The sequence below is a fragment of the Callithrix jacchus genome, chromosome 5 (assembly GCF_049354715.1).
Source record: "Callithrix jacchus isolate 240 chromosome 5, calJac240_pri, whole genome shotgun sequence".
NCBI lineage: Eukaryota > Metazoa > Chordata > Mammalia > Primates > Cebidae > Callithrix > Callithrix jacchus.
In genome coordinates, this window is record NC_133506.1 from 23229112 (window position 1) to 23245261 (window position 16150).

The following is a 16150-nucleotide window of genomic DNA, read 5'->3' on the forward strand; positions in this document are numbered from 1 at the left end:
ATGCCTAGGTTAGGCTGAGCATAGTGGCCTGTCATCCCGGTGCTTGAAGAAGCCAAGGTGGGAGGGTCACTTGAGGCCAGGAATTTGAAACTAGCCTGGGAAACATAGCAAGACACTTTCTCTACAAAAAATTTAGCTGGGCGTGGTGGCATGTGCCTATTGTACCAGCTACTCAGGAGCATGGGTTGAGCCAGGAGTGTAAGGTTATAGTGAACCATGATCACACCACTGCACTTAAGCTGGTGTGACAGAGTGAGACCTTGTCTCTTAAAATTTAAAAAAAAAAAAAGATAATCCTTAGGTCCTAGGTCAAAATCTAATCCTAATTTATATTTTTGTATTCTCAACAACCTAGAAAAATGTTGAATTCATAAGAAATGCTCAGCAAATATTTCTGCACTGGGGAGATAAAAACACTGAGAGTCAGGGAGTTTAAAAACATTCCCCAAAGGTGGAAAGCTAATAAATGACAGAGCTGGCATTCAAATCCACATTCTTCAAATCATAAGTCACTGGGGTCTTTCTCTTTCCTATAGAAAGCATCAAATTTAATTTTTAAAATTCTCAAAACTTGATGAATCGATTCTGAGTTGGTTTCAGTAGTCTGACTATGTAACAATATACTGACGGTTGTCCTTCACTGAACACTTGCTGTCTACACCGACACTGTACAGAATCCTCGCAGCTATTGTCTCCATCTCTTTTAAGAACCACAAATCTCACCTACTCCAGGTATGACTGGCTTGGCCCTCAGTTACATGTGGGAGTTCCCGAGTTTTTAATTATTTTTGGGCTCAGCTGGAGTCCCTTTTATTATACACGTTTTACAGACTATAAAATGAGTTGAGCCTTTTAGATAACAAGCAGGTGAAGACTAGAAACAACATTAGATACAAACATGTTAGATAATAGATGCTTGTAGAATGAATGAATGAATGAATGATGAGAGGATGCTTTAAAGAAGGAGAGCCAACTGGGCGCAGCCGGGCATGGCAGCTCACACCTATAATTCCAGCACTTTGGGAGGCTGAGGTAGGCAGATCACCTGAGATCAGGAGTTCAAGACCAGTCTGGTGCCTGTAGTCCCAGCTACTCAGGAGGCTAAGTCATGAAAATTGCTTGAAGACAGGAGGTGAAGGCTGCAGTGAGCCGAGATCACACCACTGTACTCCAGCCCAGGCGACAGAGCGAGACTCCATCTCAAAAACAAGAAGGAGAACCACTGCTCAGCTTCCAGGTTCTACTGCCTAAGTTGCCATCTTCTCAGTTTCCCACTGCAGCCAAGGTAAATGGGGTTTTCATCCCCAGTGAAAGCAGAATTGGAGAAAATGGACTTAGACACTTAGGCTAATAGAACAGAAGAAAACCTCCAGCTTTAGAAAATGGAGGGCCTGTAATATTCTCTATGAACATATGGATTTTCTCTGCTTATCATATTCACAGAAGTATGGATTATCTTTATAATCTTGATCTAGCCTTCTCCAGGGGCAGGAGCTGGACCTCAGGACTTTTGGAGACATTGCTAGTCCTGCTTGGGTTTTCTGAAGACACAATGAGGTGCAGTGGAAGGGGCATGGTCTTCCTGGGTTTGAATCTCAACTGGTTTTGTAACCTGGAATGAGTTGTTTAACATTTCTGGGCACAGGTCTTCCTTTGAAATGGGGAATGATAACACCTACTGTTTTGTAACAATTAGAGATAATACTCATAAAATGTCTAATTCACGGAACCTCTTTAGCAGCTGATGATGGTTGTTACTGGTGCTGCTTGTTAACCCTACAAAGATAAAGATCGTTGCTCCTAGTCTCTTGCCAGCCTGGGCAAGAAAGAGCATTGACTGGGCTTGGTGCATGCACAGGTTTTCCTCCTCTTTTATAGCAATGGTATTGGTCACAATGCTCAGAAAATGGTCCAGGGCAGATGAGGACTTCAGCTGCCAGGTAAGGAGTCCTGGCTGCCAACCCCTGAGTACCACCAGAGGTGACCCAGTTCCATCTCATTCTCCAGTTCCTCTTGGCCTCACTGCTCTTTCAGTTTCCCCAAGATCACCTTTAAATGGATAAATTCAGGCCGGGCGCGGTGACTCACTCCTGTAATCCCAGCACTTTGGGAGGCCGAGGTGGGTGGATCACGAGGTCAAGAGATCGAGACCATCCTGGTCAACATGGTGAAACCCCGTCTCTACTAAAAATACAAAAAATTAGCTGGGCATGGTGGCGCGTGCCTGTAATTCCAGTTACTCAGGAGCCCGAGGCAGGAGAATTGCCTGAACCCAGGAGGCGAAGGTTACGATGAGCCGAGATCGCACCATTGCACTCCAGCCTGGGTAACAAGAGTAAAACTCTGTCTCAAAAAAACAAAAATAAAAATAAAAAATAAATGGATAAATTCAGTCTCGTGTAATTAATCTTAAAAATCTCTTTCTTAACTCTGGGAATAAAAAAGGACCAAGTCCAACTTTCTAGGCTGGAAATAAAAAAAGCAAATTGAATTCATTTACTGCCTCTAAATAGCCTCTGTGTAACAACCAAGCCACCTCTAATGAAGGCTGAAATGATGATCTCCTATGAGTGGTGCTTTATTGATTACACCCAGCTCAGTGCTAATCAATTATTGCAACAAGGATTTCTGCTGCAAGCTGGAGCTGATGAGCCAACCTACATAATACTTCATAAGACATGTATGATTACTCAGACTGTAAACTGGGAAGTTTACTAAGCACAGACAAAGATTTCTACTAAAGGTCTTTGACAAATTCTTCCATGTCCCATTAAAGTTCAGGTTGCTGGGCCAATAAAATTCTCCTCTGGACACAAGGGCTTGTTGGGCTCCTAGACCAAGGGAAGACCAACCTAGTCCTTTCTCAGATGCTGGAGAATTGGAGCATTAATTATCTATGGCTGCATAATAAGCCACCAAAAACTTGCTGAATACAACAACCATTTATTTAGCTTGGGATTCTGCGAGTTGGCAGTTTGGGCTGGGCTCTGCTGGTATAACCCTTGCTGAGCTGGCCCAGCTCTTCTCCCTATGTGTCTTATCCTCCAGCAGTCTAGCCCTGGCATGTGGTTCACATAGCTTCTCAATAGGGGTCCAGGGGCCACCAGAGAGAACATGTGCTAATACACTTGGACTTTTCAAGTCTTGGTTTGCATCATGTTTGCTCTCGTCCCATTGGCCAGAGCAAGTCACATGGCCAAACCCAGCATCTGTGTGGGAGGGAACGATCCAAGGGCATGGATACAAGAAGGTGTGAACCTATCAGGTACACGACAAGCTACCATAATTGATGACCATAATTTTCTAGCATAATTTAAGTCTACCCACACTCTCACTTTAGCTAACTTTTGTGGGACATGAACGTGAGCACGTTTATTTTTCATTATCAAAATACTATCTCTTGATAGTGTGCCATGCACCAAGAAAGACTGGAAGCAATTTTTTTTTGAGACAGAGTCTCGCACTGTCTCCCAGGCCAGAGTGCAGTGGCATGATCTCAGCTCACTGCAATCTGTGCCTCCTGGGTTCAAGTGATTCTCGTGCCTCAGCCTCCCCAAGTAGCTGGGATTACAGGTGCCCACCACTACACCCAGCTGATTTTTTGTATTTTTAGTAGAGACGGGGTTTCACCATGTTGGTCAGGCTGGTCTTGAACTCCTGACGTGAGGTGATCCACCCACCTCGGTCTCCCAAAGTGCTGGGATTACAGGCGTTAAGCCTCTACGCACAGTGACTGGAAGCATTTTATATGTGTTATGTGAGCCATACAATAATCTTACATGCTGAGTATTACTGGCTCCACTTCATAGATTAGGGAAATGAGGCTTGGAACTTGCAGTGATTGGTCCAAGTTTGCTTCTGTTCCATAATTAACAGAACTGAGATTTGAACTCAGTGTCATCTGAGATCAAATTTCAGCTTCTGAACAATTTATTACACAATTGCCTCTTCCCATAAACCACTATTTTTTGTAATGTTTTGGTAGATTTCTTTTTAATTATGAGGCATCAGGTGATTTATTTAAAAGTATGATAATTACTATGCACACATTGCCACAGGCAGCTTTGTCTTCTTCCAAGAGCAGGTTCTTCCTCAATGGCTAGGGAAGCCCAACAGAGAAGACAATGAAAAAGCTCTGCTCTGCCCCAGGGCCTCTTCCAAAATGGAGCCAGCGAGCCACTGAGGCCAGGACAGCTGTGCGGGTGTCTTTTGGCATTTAGGGCTGCTATGAGCCTGCCTGAGGGGTAGCAGGCTGTCAAAAAAAAGAAGAAAAGAAAAAAGAGAATCATTGTTCCATTTTCAAAATGTCGAAGCCAGCCTCCTAAAGTTTCCTTGCCTCACAGAGAGCTTGGGAGAAGTAGCAATGATTGGCAAAGAGCTTGAAAGGTGAAAGTGCTCTAGGACCACTTGGGGCTCTTCGATGAGAACTTCAGATTCTCCACTGCAATGTCCTGTCTGCAGAAAAAAATGCTACCATCCCATCTAGGTCCATCTAACAGTGCCTCCCTCTAAAGTGAGCCCTTGAGATCCCCCCTCTTTGCTCTGTCTTTCTCAGCCTCATCCTAGCAGTATCCTGAAGAATTACAAGCCACAGATTTTTAACAAGAGTCTGAAAAGTTGGCATGGCTGGATCTGTGGAAAATGAGCAGGGATGAGAAACGGAACAAGTTTGCCGCCCTAATTCATTGTACTGACAAAGAGACTTTGATTAGTGCATCGCAGCGTGCAAGGTGTTTGACTTACAGCATCTTATTATACTTTTATTACAGCCCTGGAAGGAAGGTCGGGAAGGGACAATCACCTTCATTTTGCAGATGAAGGCGGTGAGCTCAGTGGGTAACTTGCCCAGAATAACTGAATGATTGAGCAGCTTGGATAAGAACACATCCAGGTCTTCTGGCATAATGGTTTATGTTTCACTTTGCTTTGAATGTTCTCTATGGTTGGCCTTCCCTGGACACCCTTGATTCCTGAATAACTTGGAGAAAATGTCTGTTTCTGTAATTCTGAGGATAGCATCACGCGTCTCTCCACTTCAGTTCCTGCAATCACAAATAAGACCCCAAATACGGTTGCTTGTGTGGCTTGTGATGGAACAGATGAGAATCAACACAGCAGCAACTACTTGCTTCTAATTTTATAAATACTGTTGGATGCCTCTCACAGAATACGCTACTGAGCAATTGGCCTGTAGGAGAGATTCAATTAGAAGTTTTTAGGGTTTCATGGATTGATTCTTAAGGCTGTAAAGTTGTGTTATTACAAGACTTTCCATTGTCTTCATGTGCACACTGGACGAACGTCACGTTCTCCGGCCGGACGCCGTTTATCACACAGTTTGTTTTATTTCACTACATCTTCAGCTTTAGCCCGTCAGTCCTCCCAGAAGTCCCCCCAGCTCCCCTTTATTTAACCAGTCAGTCCTCCCAGAAGTCCCCCCAGCTCCCCTTTATTTAACCAGTCGGTCCTCCCAGAAGTCCCCCCAGCTCCCCTTTATTTAACCAGTCGGTCCTCCCAGAAGTCCCCCCAGCTCCCCTTTATTTGAGATGCACTTCCCATTTGTAATTTCCCAGCTCCTCCTCATAGGAAAATCCTGTCCATTCTCCCAGTAAAATGCAAAACTTGCTTCTTTCTTTCTTTCCAAGCCCAATCAATGGCAACTCTATCAGTTTTATGACTCTGGCAGAAAACTCCTGGAATTATCTCTGATTCCTTTGCCTCACATCCATCAGCAAGCCATGAGGCTCTATCTGGCAGCTAAGGCATTTTCAGCACCCCGTTGCTCTGGGTCTGGTCCAAGCATGAAGCCCTGTCAGTATCTGTCAGACAACATGATCACACACTATGCTTTGTGGTCGTTATTTACTATACCGGATACTCCTTGAAGACAGGGAGCACTATTTGTATATTTTTATGTAATGATAATACCACTTTATGTGTGAATGGCAATTTGCAGTTCACAAACATTTTTATTCTCACATATACTGTCCTCCACATTTGAAAAAAAGAGGCTGAGAGGCTACTTCTCACAGCCAAAGGCTCAGATCTCCCGTGTGAGAGAGCCAGGCCTTTGGATTCCAGGTTCACTGCCTTGTATCCAGAAGGCACTCATTAAATAGTCCCTGAAAAATGTGTCCTTACCCTTTTCAAACCAGAGTTTGAGAAAGTAGAAGCACCCCTTAACTTAAGCTGCCTTGAACCCTGAATATATTCAAGTGTATATTCTCAAAGGATGTAGCAGAGCAATTAATTAATTAATTAGCATGGGGACCAATCAAGATATTATTCACAATTTTTCTATCTTTGTACAAGTTCCTCAAAAGGCTCTGAGTAATTTTTTTCACCCCCTGGAGTGTATATGATACCCCAAAGAGTTTGAAATAGAGTACAAACTTCTATCAACAGGAGAACAGAAAAATAAACTGTAGTATAGTCATACAACAAAATCATGCAAAGCAACAATAAATATAATTGATAATTATATTTATATTTTTACCGCTATATGCAACAACGTATTTTTCTACTAATATATGCAGCAATAACACACATGAATATCATACACGTGTTACTGAGTGAAAAAAATGCAAAGGAATATGTGTCATATGATTTTATTTACATGAAGTCCAAGAACTGGAAAAACAAACACTGCATATTGTGCTAAATGTCACGGTAGTGGTTATTTCTGGATAGGTGAGGTGGGTTAGTACTGGGTATGACATTCTGAGGTGTTGGAAATAGTCCTTATCAAGGCACAGCAACATCTATGGTCATGAGCCAAACCTGATACCACCTGATTTTGTAAATAAAGTTTTATTAGACCGTAGCCACGCACATTCATTTACATATGCTCTGTGGACGCTGGATTGCACTGCCATGACAGAGTTGAGTGTTACAACAGAGGCCATATGGTCTGCAAAACCTACATTACTTATCATCTGTCCCTTGACAGAAAAAGTTTGCTGATCTCTGTTTAATACTATGATCTGAGTAGTGATTACATGTATGTTTATGTATGAAAAATTTCATCAAGCTATATACTTTCAGTTGCTACACTAAACATAGGAAGGAAGGAAGGGAGGGAGGGAGGAGGGGAGGGAGGGATGGAGGGATGGAGGGAGGGGGGAGGGAGGGAGGGAGGGACAGAGGGAAAAAAGGAGGGTGAGGAAAAAAGAAGGAAGAAAGGAAGGGAAAGAGGAAAAGAAACTAAACATGCAGAAATGGGTCCTAGAGCAAGTCATTTGAAAGGATCACATCGTGTACCACACTAGCGAGTGAAAATAGACACAATCACCTTATGAATAACCTTGTCTTGCGCTACAAGGAAGAGGGAGGTAATGTTATTTTCCAAATGGGTTCATTCAAACAAGATGTTGCAGCCATTTTTGGGTTGCAGACTCTTGTGTGGTGCAATCTGAGTTTGAGATCTTGCTCTCCCACTTTCTCAATGTGTGACCTTAAACAAGTTACTTACTGTTTCCAGCTCTCAGTTTTCTCCTGGTAAGATGGATGTAGTAATGATACACACCTCAAAGGGGTTATCATAAGGATTGAAAGGCATAAATGTATGGAAAGTGCTTAGAACAGTATCTGGAAAAAAAAAACTCAGTAACTGTTAGAAACTATAATGAAAGCTATAGATGCTCTCACTAGAAAAATGAAATCATGCAGATTCATAGACTTTGAAACAGAATAATAAGAAAGTTGAGGCTGTCCCTTAAGTCCAGGGTGGGCTTGATGCTTGCAGTTAAGGCATAATAAAAGCATGATAGGACCTGTGCTGGCTCCAAAGCTCTGAGAATGCTCAAGGCTGACACACAGTATCCCCTTCGTTCACCGCAATCAACAGCCCTGAGGGGGCCTCTCCAGATGGTGGCAAACTGACATACAGTTGTTCCAGCTTCCACACTAATTTGCCTGCTAATGGGATCCAGGGAGTGCAGGGAAGGCATTGAATGGCACCTGCTGTGGGATGAGGCCAGTCCTCCACCTGAAGCTGTGTCATTGTGTGGCAGCTGCCTCCGAGTGTGGAAATGCAGGCAGGATAGCCCATGGCAGCCAAGCTGAGATGGGGACAGCTGGGAAAGTGGCTCCTCAAATTCGTTACTCTCTCCCACCTTCAGGGAGTGTTTGTCATTTGCTGGAGTACAGCTGGCCTTCCCAGAGGTACATGGTTTTGAGAACCAGAGGCAGTCACGCACCAGACAGGGAAGGAATCGGCCCCATCTCCACTGGACAGGTGTAGTGATGCAGCCCTTGTTGCGGGGGGAGGGGGGGTGGCGGTGCACCAACCTTCTCCACATCCAGCTTGGACCACATGTTCCCTGGCACTGGGGGAAATAAATGATGGGGAAACAGGGCCTCTTGGTACTTCCGACAGCCAGGCCTTGCAGGAATCTAGCTACAGGCCTTGCATCAGGAACTCTCCAGGGGCTAGGTTTCAGAGGACCTGCTGTCCAATTGCAGGAGGGGCTGGGGGAGCTTTGTGTTTGCCTGTGAGGGGCAAAATAGTCTCTTCTTACTCTTTCACCAGCAAGAAGACAACCCAGATTCCTTAGTTCCCTGATGCTTTCTTCACATTGGAGAAGCAGGGATCAGACAAACCTTACCATCATGAAACCATTTTTTCTAAATGGGGATATTTATTCTTGTTCTGTCTGGCCTCAGAGGTTCCTATAAAAGTCATTGACTTCCAAATTCACTCAAGTTGTTGGCAGAATTCATTTCCTTGCAGCCATAAAACAGGACTGTTGGCCCAAGGCCACCCTCAGCTCCCAGAGGAGTTCCTTGCCTTGTGTCCCTCTCCACAGGCCCTGTTGAATTGCACAGAAGCTTCCTTCCCCAAAACCAGCAAAGGAGGAAAAAGACAAGACTAATTGTTGCAGGAAAGGGGTCTGGATCCAGACCTCAAGAGAGGGTTCTTGGATCTGACGCACAAAAGAATTCAGGGAGAGTCCACAGTAAAAAGCAAAAGCAAATTTATTAAGAAAGTAAAGGAATAAAAGAACAACTACCCCATACACAGAGCAGCCCTGAGGGCTGCTGGTTGCCCATTTTTATGGTTATTTTTGGATGATATGCTACACAAGGGGTGGATTATTTATGCCTCCACTTTTTAGGCCATATAGGGTAGCTTCCTGACATTGCCAAGACATTTGTAAACTGTCATGGCACTGGTGGGAGTGTAGCAGTGAGGACGACCAGAGGTGACTTTTGTGGCCATCTTGGCTTTGGTGGGTCTTGGCCAGCTTTTTTCTTACAACCTGTTTTATCAGCAAGGTCTTTATGACCTGTATCTTATGCCGACCTCCTATCCTATCTCATTCTGTGAATTAGAATGCCTTAACCAGCTGGGAATGCAGCCCCGTAGGTCTCAGCCTCATTTTTCTTAGCTCCTATTCAACGTGGAGTTACTTTGGTTTTCAAACACCTCTGACGTATTTTGTGAATTATACCTCAGTAAAGCTAAATAAAATAAAATTTTAAATTTCAAAAACATAAAAAAGCCTACAAGCAAGATGGAGTTTTAGACAATGTAACATCACGGGAGTGAAGTGTCATCACTTTTTCATATGGTATTGATGAGAAGCAAGTCATAGGCCCCACCTACATTCAATAATTGAGACTTAAACAAAGGCATAATATTAGGAGGCAGGAACCATGAGGCCACCTTAAAGTCTATTCATAAAAGAGGACAAAAAGAGAAGGGCTAATTGGGGTCTATGGGTGTCAAAAGGAAGAAATCAGATACTCCTGGTCTTGAGGTGCAGAAAAAGAAAAGATCAATGCACCCTGAAGTGCAGATTACAGAAAAAAATATATCTTGTATGTGCAAACCTCTTAGAGTTTATGTTGCAATGCTGTGTGTCATTTAATATGCTCACACATCCTACAGTGGAACTTCATTTGACAGGAGAAAAATTCTGAGAGGTTGAGAAACTTTTTTAAGGTCACCAGCTAATAAATAACTAAGTTAGAATTCTTTTTCAGGACTTCCAATACCAAAGCCCATGTACTTCTGTGATTAGGTTTAAAAGGTAGATGAATGAAGAGTGACATCACAGAAACGATGCTGTAAGGACCTCTCAAAATCCTCTCCTCCAGAAAAACAGAGAATACTGACAAAAAAACATCCCAAATAAACTTTTTCAGAACTGTAAAAATTTTTTTCAAATCTTACAACAATTTAGAGAGTGTTTATTCTAGATAAAGTTCTCAAGCTCAGTAAGAACAGGGTGGTGTGGCGTTCTAATTTGTTCTACACTCATTTGCCTCCCCCTAGATCCATGGCAGCCTTGAAAACCAACCGCCCCACAGTCATGGTGAAAACCAGCATCTGAAAAGCCCCTGGAGAGGGCATAATGGGGTTAAAGTTCCTCTAAATTCCCCATTCTCATGTCCCTGGAAAATCAAAGTTTATCTTTATTTGACCAGACTCAGAGCTAACTCAGTGCAAACAGCCTTTCATATTGGAGTATATGCTGGAAACAGTTAGTGGCAATTGCTTAATATTACAGCTGCCTGAAGTGGTGATTGATAGTAGTTGGGTAAAAGGAAAAGCTAGAGAATCAGATTCCCGTGGGGCTTTGTAAAGGTCCAACATGTTCTTAGAAATCTAGACAGCTATGTATGCATAGTGATGTGTTTATGACCAGGAAAATCTGAGGAGGTCTTAAACTCCCGCCTCTAAGTAATCTTGAATCTCCACACATGTAAGAAGCAAAGGATAAGAAGGCAAAGTTGTGCACTATCTGCTGAAGCATTAAAAATGTGCCCCAATGTGCACAAAGAGCTTCTTGGTATAACCTGTAGGCTTACTTGTTTCAGACATTTAAGAAAATCTGTCTAACCATTAGCTGACCACTAAAGAAATAGAGCAGAGATTTCAGCGGCCATGCACAACAAAGACAGATTTTATAGAATTAGTTCATGAAAAGTCAATAAAAAAGCAGCAATAGTAACGATAAACAACAATTACAGCCTTGAAAGAAAGAAAACTGATCTATAGTTACCACATTATCATATTTAAAATGTCCAGTTATTAGCAAAAAATTACAAAGCATGCAAAGAAACAAGAAAGTATTGTCTATTTACAAGATAAAATAAAACAGTCCCTGACAAAGCACAGACCTTTAACTTTAGATATTAACTGTCTTAAATATGCTTTAAAAACTAAAAGAAATCATAGACAAAGAAAACCAATAGAACAGTGTTGTTTTCTTTACCTCTTTTTAATTTGTTAACAAATAAAAAATATCTATACAGACAGAAATTATAATTAGCCAGGGATGGCGGTGCATGCCTGTAGTACCAGTTACTCAGAAGGCTGAGGCAGGAGAATTGCTTGAACCTGGGAGGCAGAGGTTGCAGCAAGCTGAGATTGTGCCACTGCACTCCATCCTGGATGACAGAGTGAGAGTCCATCTCAAAAAAAAGAAAAAAGAAATTACAAAACAAAGCCAAACAGGAAATCTGGAGCTTGAAGTTTACAATAACTAAAATTTCAAATTCCTTAGAAACTTTTCACAGAAAAATCTGATCACACATAGAAAAAAATCAGTGGATCTGAAGATAAGCCAATTAAAACTATCTATTCTGAGGAGCCAAAAGGAAAAGGAATTTTTTTAAAAAACAGAACCTAAGAGACCTGTGGGACACATTCTAGTAAAGTATTATATAAACAATAGAAACTTTAGATAGAGAGAAAAGAGAAAAAGGAACAGAAAAAATATTTTAAAAACTGATGAATTTTTCAAATTTAATTAAAAATATTAATGCACACATCCAAGAATTTCAGTGAACTCAAAGTAGGATAAACTCAAAGAAATCCACACCTAACACATCATCCTCAAACTATCAAAAACAAAACCTTATAAAATGATCTCAAAACCAACAAGAGAAAATGGTTAATCCCAACAAGATATCCTCAGTAAGATTAATAGTTGATTCCTCATTAGAAACCACAGAATCCAGGAAGCAGTATGATGGTGTATTCAAAATGTTTCAAGGTGGCAAGCCAAAAATTCTATACTCAGCAAAGCTATTCTTCAAATATAAAGGAGAAATTAAGACATTTCTAGATAAACAAAACTGAAAGAATTGGTGACCAGAAGTAGATCTGTCCTGCAAAATATACTAATATAAATCTTTACAGGTAAAATGAAAGAACACTAGACAACAACTTAAATCCATATGAAGAAATAAAAGACACCAGTAAAATTAATTACAAAGGTAAATATAAAAGCCATCACATGTATATTTTTTTAATGTAAACCTTTTTCTTTCCCCATCTTATTAATATTTTAAAGATAAATGCATAGAACAATAATGGTAAAACCATGTTAATGGGGACATAAACTTTATAAAAATATAATTTGTACAAGAATAATAGCAAAAAGGTGAGAGAAAGAAATGCAGTTATATAGGAACAAAGTTTTTGTAAATGATTAAAATTAATTTTATATTAATCTAAACTAGATTGCTATTTGTTGCTTATTGTAATTCCGTGCATGCCTATACCTTCACACAAATTTAGTGAAAGAAATGACTTAGGAATAAAAATGTTATGCTAAAAAAAGTTCAATACAAAAAAAGTGCTTAGTTAAAAAGCAGATATAAAAAGACAAAATAGAAAACAAATGACTAAAGGACTCACATCAATACTACCTTCTCAATCAGTACATTAGCTGTAGGTTGATTAAATATTCTAATCAAAAGGCACAGACTGGGAGAATGGATTTTGTTCATGTGATCCAACTATATGCTTTTTATAAGATAGACACTTTAGATTCAAAAACACAAACAGGTGGAAAGAAAATAAGGGAAAATGGTATAATATTCAAACAGTAACTAAAAAAGGGCTAAACTGGCTATACAGGAAAAAACAGATTTTATGACAAAAATTATTACTAGAGACAGAAGAAAACATTTTCTTATGGTAAAAGAATTAAGCCACTAAAGGTAAATAACAATTTGGTCAGGTGCAGTGGCTCATGCCTGTAATCCCAACACTTTCGGAGGCTGAGGTAGGTTGATCACTTGAGGTCAGGAGTTTGAAACCAGCTTGGTCAACATGGCCCATCTCTACTAAAACTACAAAAATTAGCCAGGTGTGCTGGTACATGTCTGTAATCCTAGCTACTAGAGAGACTGAGACATGAGAATCGCTCGAACCTGGAAGATGGAGGTTACAGTGAACCAAAATGATGCCATTGTACTCCAGCCTGGGTGATACAGCGAGAGTCTGTCATATATATATGTATATATGTGTGTGTATAAATATGTATGTGTATATATATAACAATTATATATGCAACTAACAACAGAGTCCCAAAAAACATGAAGCAAAAACTGACACAATGGAAGGAAGAAACAGATGATTCAATAATAATAACTGAAGACTTCAATATCTCCTTTTCAACAATGCATAGAACAGCTAGACAGATCAGCAAGAAAATGGAAGGTTTGAACAGCACTAGATAGCAACTAGACCTAACAGAATACAAAAGAGCAAAATACACATTCTTTTCAAACGCACATATAATTCAGAATAGACTATATGCTAGGCCCAAAAAGTCTCAATAAATTAAGAAGAATTGAAACTTTACAAGTATGTTCTTAACCACAATGGAATAGAATTAGAAATCAGTAACTGAAGGAAATGTTGAAAATGTATAAATACATGGAAACTGAAGAACAAACTACCTAATGACCAATCATTCAAAGGACCGATACAAAAGAAATTAGAAAGCACTTCAAGGTGAATGAAAATGAAACTACAACATATCAAAACTTAAAATGCTGTTAAAATAGTGCTTTTGGGAAAACTATCTAGAAATGCCTATATTCAAAAAAAAAGAAATAAATCAATAATCTAATCTTCCACCATCAGAAACTAGAAAAAAGTAAACTAAACCCAAAGCAAGAAGAAGGAAGACAATGATTAAATTCGAAATAAATGAAATGGAACATTAAAAAAAAATCATAGGAAATCAACAAAACCAAAAGTTGGTTCTTTGAGAAGTTCAACAAAATTGACAAATTTTTATTTAGAATAACCAAGAAAGAAGTAAGGTTCATGTTACTAAAATCAAGAATGCAAGAGAGGACATTAATACACCTTACAGAAGTGGAAAGAATTATATGCCGATAAATGAGAAAATCTAAATGAAATGAACAAATTCCTAGAAAGAACCACACTACCAAAACCAACTTAAAAATACATAGAAAATTTGAATACACCTAAAACAAAGAGATTGAACTCCCTCCAAAGAAAAGCAGTAGCAGCCGGGCGCGGTGGCTCAAGCCTGTAATCCCAGCACTTTGGGAGGCCGAGGCGGGTGGATCACGAGGTCAAGAGATCGAGACCATCCTGGTCAACATGGTGAAACCCCGTCTCTACTAAAAATACAAAAAAAAATTAGCTGGGCGTTGTGGCACGCGCCTGTAATCCCAGCTACTCAGGAGGCTGAGGCAGGAGAATTGCCTGAACCCAGGAGGCAGAGGTAGCGGTGAGCCGAGATTGCGCCATTGCACTCCAGCCTGGGTAACAAGAGCGAAACTCCCGTCTCAAAAAAAAAAAAAGAAAGAAAAGAAAAGCAGTAGTTTCACTGGTGAATTCTATTCAAAACTTGAAGAAGAATTAACATCAATCTTCCAAAAACAAAAGAGCAGATAATACTTCTCAACTCATTCTATGAGGCTGTGTTACCCTGATACTAAACTAGACAAACCCTCATGACAAAACAAACTGCAGATTAGTATTTATTATGATTATATATGCAAACATTTTCAATGAAATCCTAGCAAACAGGATTTTTTGACATGGAAAAAGGATTATACATCATGAACAAGTAGAAATGATCCCATGAATGCAACGCTGTGTGATAAACGATCAATATAGTAATGCAACTGTCTTTCTAAATAGTAGCAATGAACAATCCAAAAACAATTCAATCAATGATAGCAACAAAAATAATAACATAATTAGGAATGAATTTAATAAAAGAAGTGCATGACTTGTACACTGAAAACGACAAAGCATCATTGATAGAAAATAAAAAAGACATAAATAAATGAAAAGTATCTGTGTTCATGGATTGAAAGACTTATGTTTCCCTCGATGACAATACTCTCTAAATTAGTCTACAAATTCAATGCCATCTCTATCAAAAACAGAGCTGGCTTTTTTTTAACAAAATATTAACAAACCAATTGTAAAACTCTTATGAAAATGCAAAGGACCCAGAATAATGAAATCAATTAATAATTAAACAATCTTGAAAAAAAAACAAAGTTGAAGGATTCACATTTCTCAATTTCAAAACTTACTATAAAGCTACAGTAATCGAGACTATGCAGTACTAGAACAATAATAGACATATATATATAATATACATATATAAATAGAGTAGAACTTAGAAATAAAAAACAACTATATGTATAGTCAATAATTTTTCACAAGAATACTAAGACAATTAATGGGGAAAGAATCATCTTTTCAACAAAGGGTACTGAGACAACTGAATATCCATGTGGAAAAGAATGAAACTGGATCCCTACCTCACTTCATATTCAAAAATAAACTCAAAATGGATGAAAAACCTAAATATATAAGCTGAAACTCATAGAAGAAACCTTAAACATAAATCTTATGACTGCAGATTAGATTTAGATGTAGATTTCTTTTTAAGATATGACAACAAATGTACAAACAACAAAAGATAAAAATAGATAAACATGGCTTCACCAAACTGTTTGTGCTTCAAAGGATACCATCAAAAAGTGAAAAAGGAATCCACAGATTGGGAGAAAATATTTGCAAAATATATATTGGGAAGGGACTTTTATCCAGAATATACAGAGAATTCTTACAGATCAATCATAAAAAGACAACCCCTTTTTAAAACAGGGCAAAGAATTTGTATAGTTATATATACAAATGGCCAATAAGCACATGAAAAGATGCTCAGCATCATTAGTCATTAGAGGAATGCAAATTAAAACCACAATGAGATACCACTTTGCACTCACTAGGATGGCTGTACTGAGAAAGACAGATGATAAGTGTTGACAATGATGTGGAGAAATTGGAACCCTCACATACTTCTGGTGGGAATGCAAAATGGCACAGCTGCTATGGAGGAATGTCTGG

The 16150-nt window shown here is 39.6% G+C and overlaps 1 long non-coding RNA gene across 1 annotated transcript in view; it reads right to left on the minus strand.

Annotated features, from left to right (window-relative positions):
• Positions 1-481: 481 nt before the first annotated feature.
• The window catches only part of LOC100894874 (uncharacterized), a 129277-nt gene continuing 113608 nt past the window's right edge, over positions 482-16150 (minus strand). The window contains exons 4-5 of the long non-coding RNA XR_008481234.2: positions 4802-5042; positions 482-1199 (exon numbers count right to left, since the gene is read on the minus strand). This is a non-coding gene — a long non-coding RNA (uncharacterized LOC100894874). The remainder of the gene's footprint in view (positions 1200-4801; positions 5043-16150) is intronic.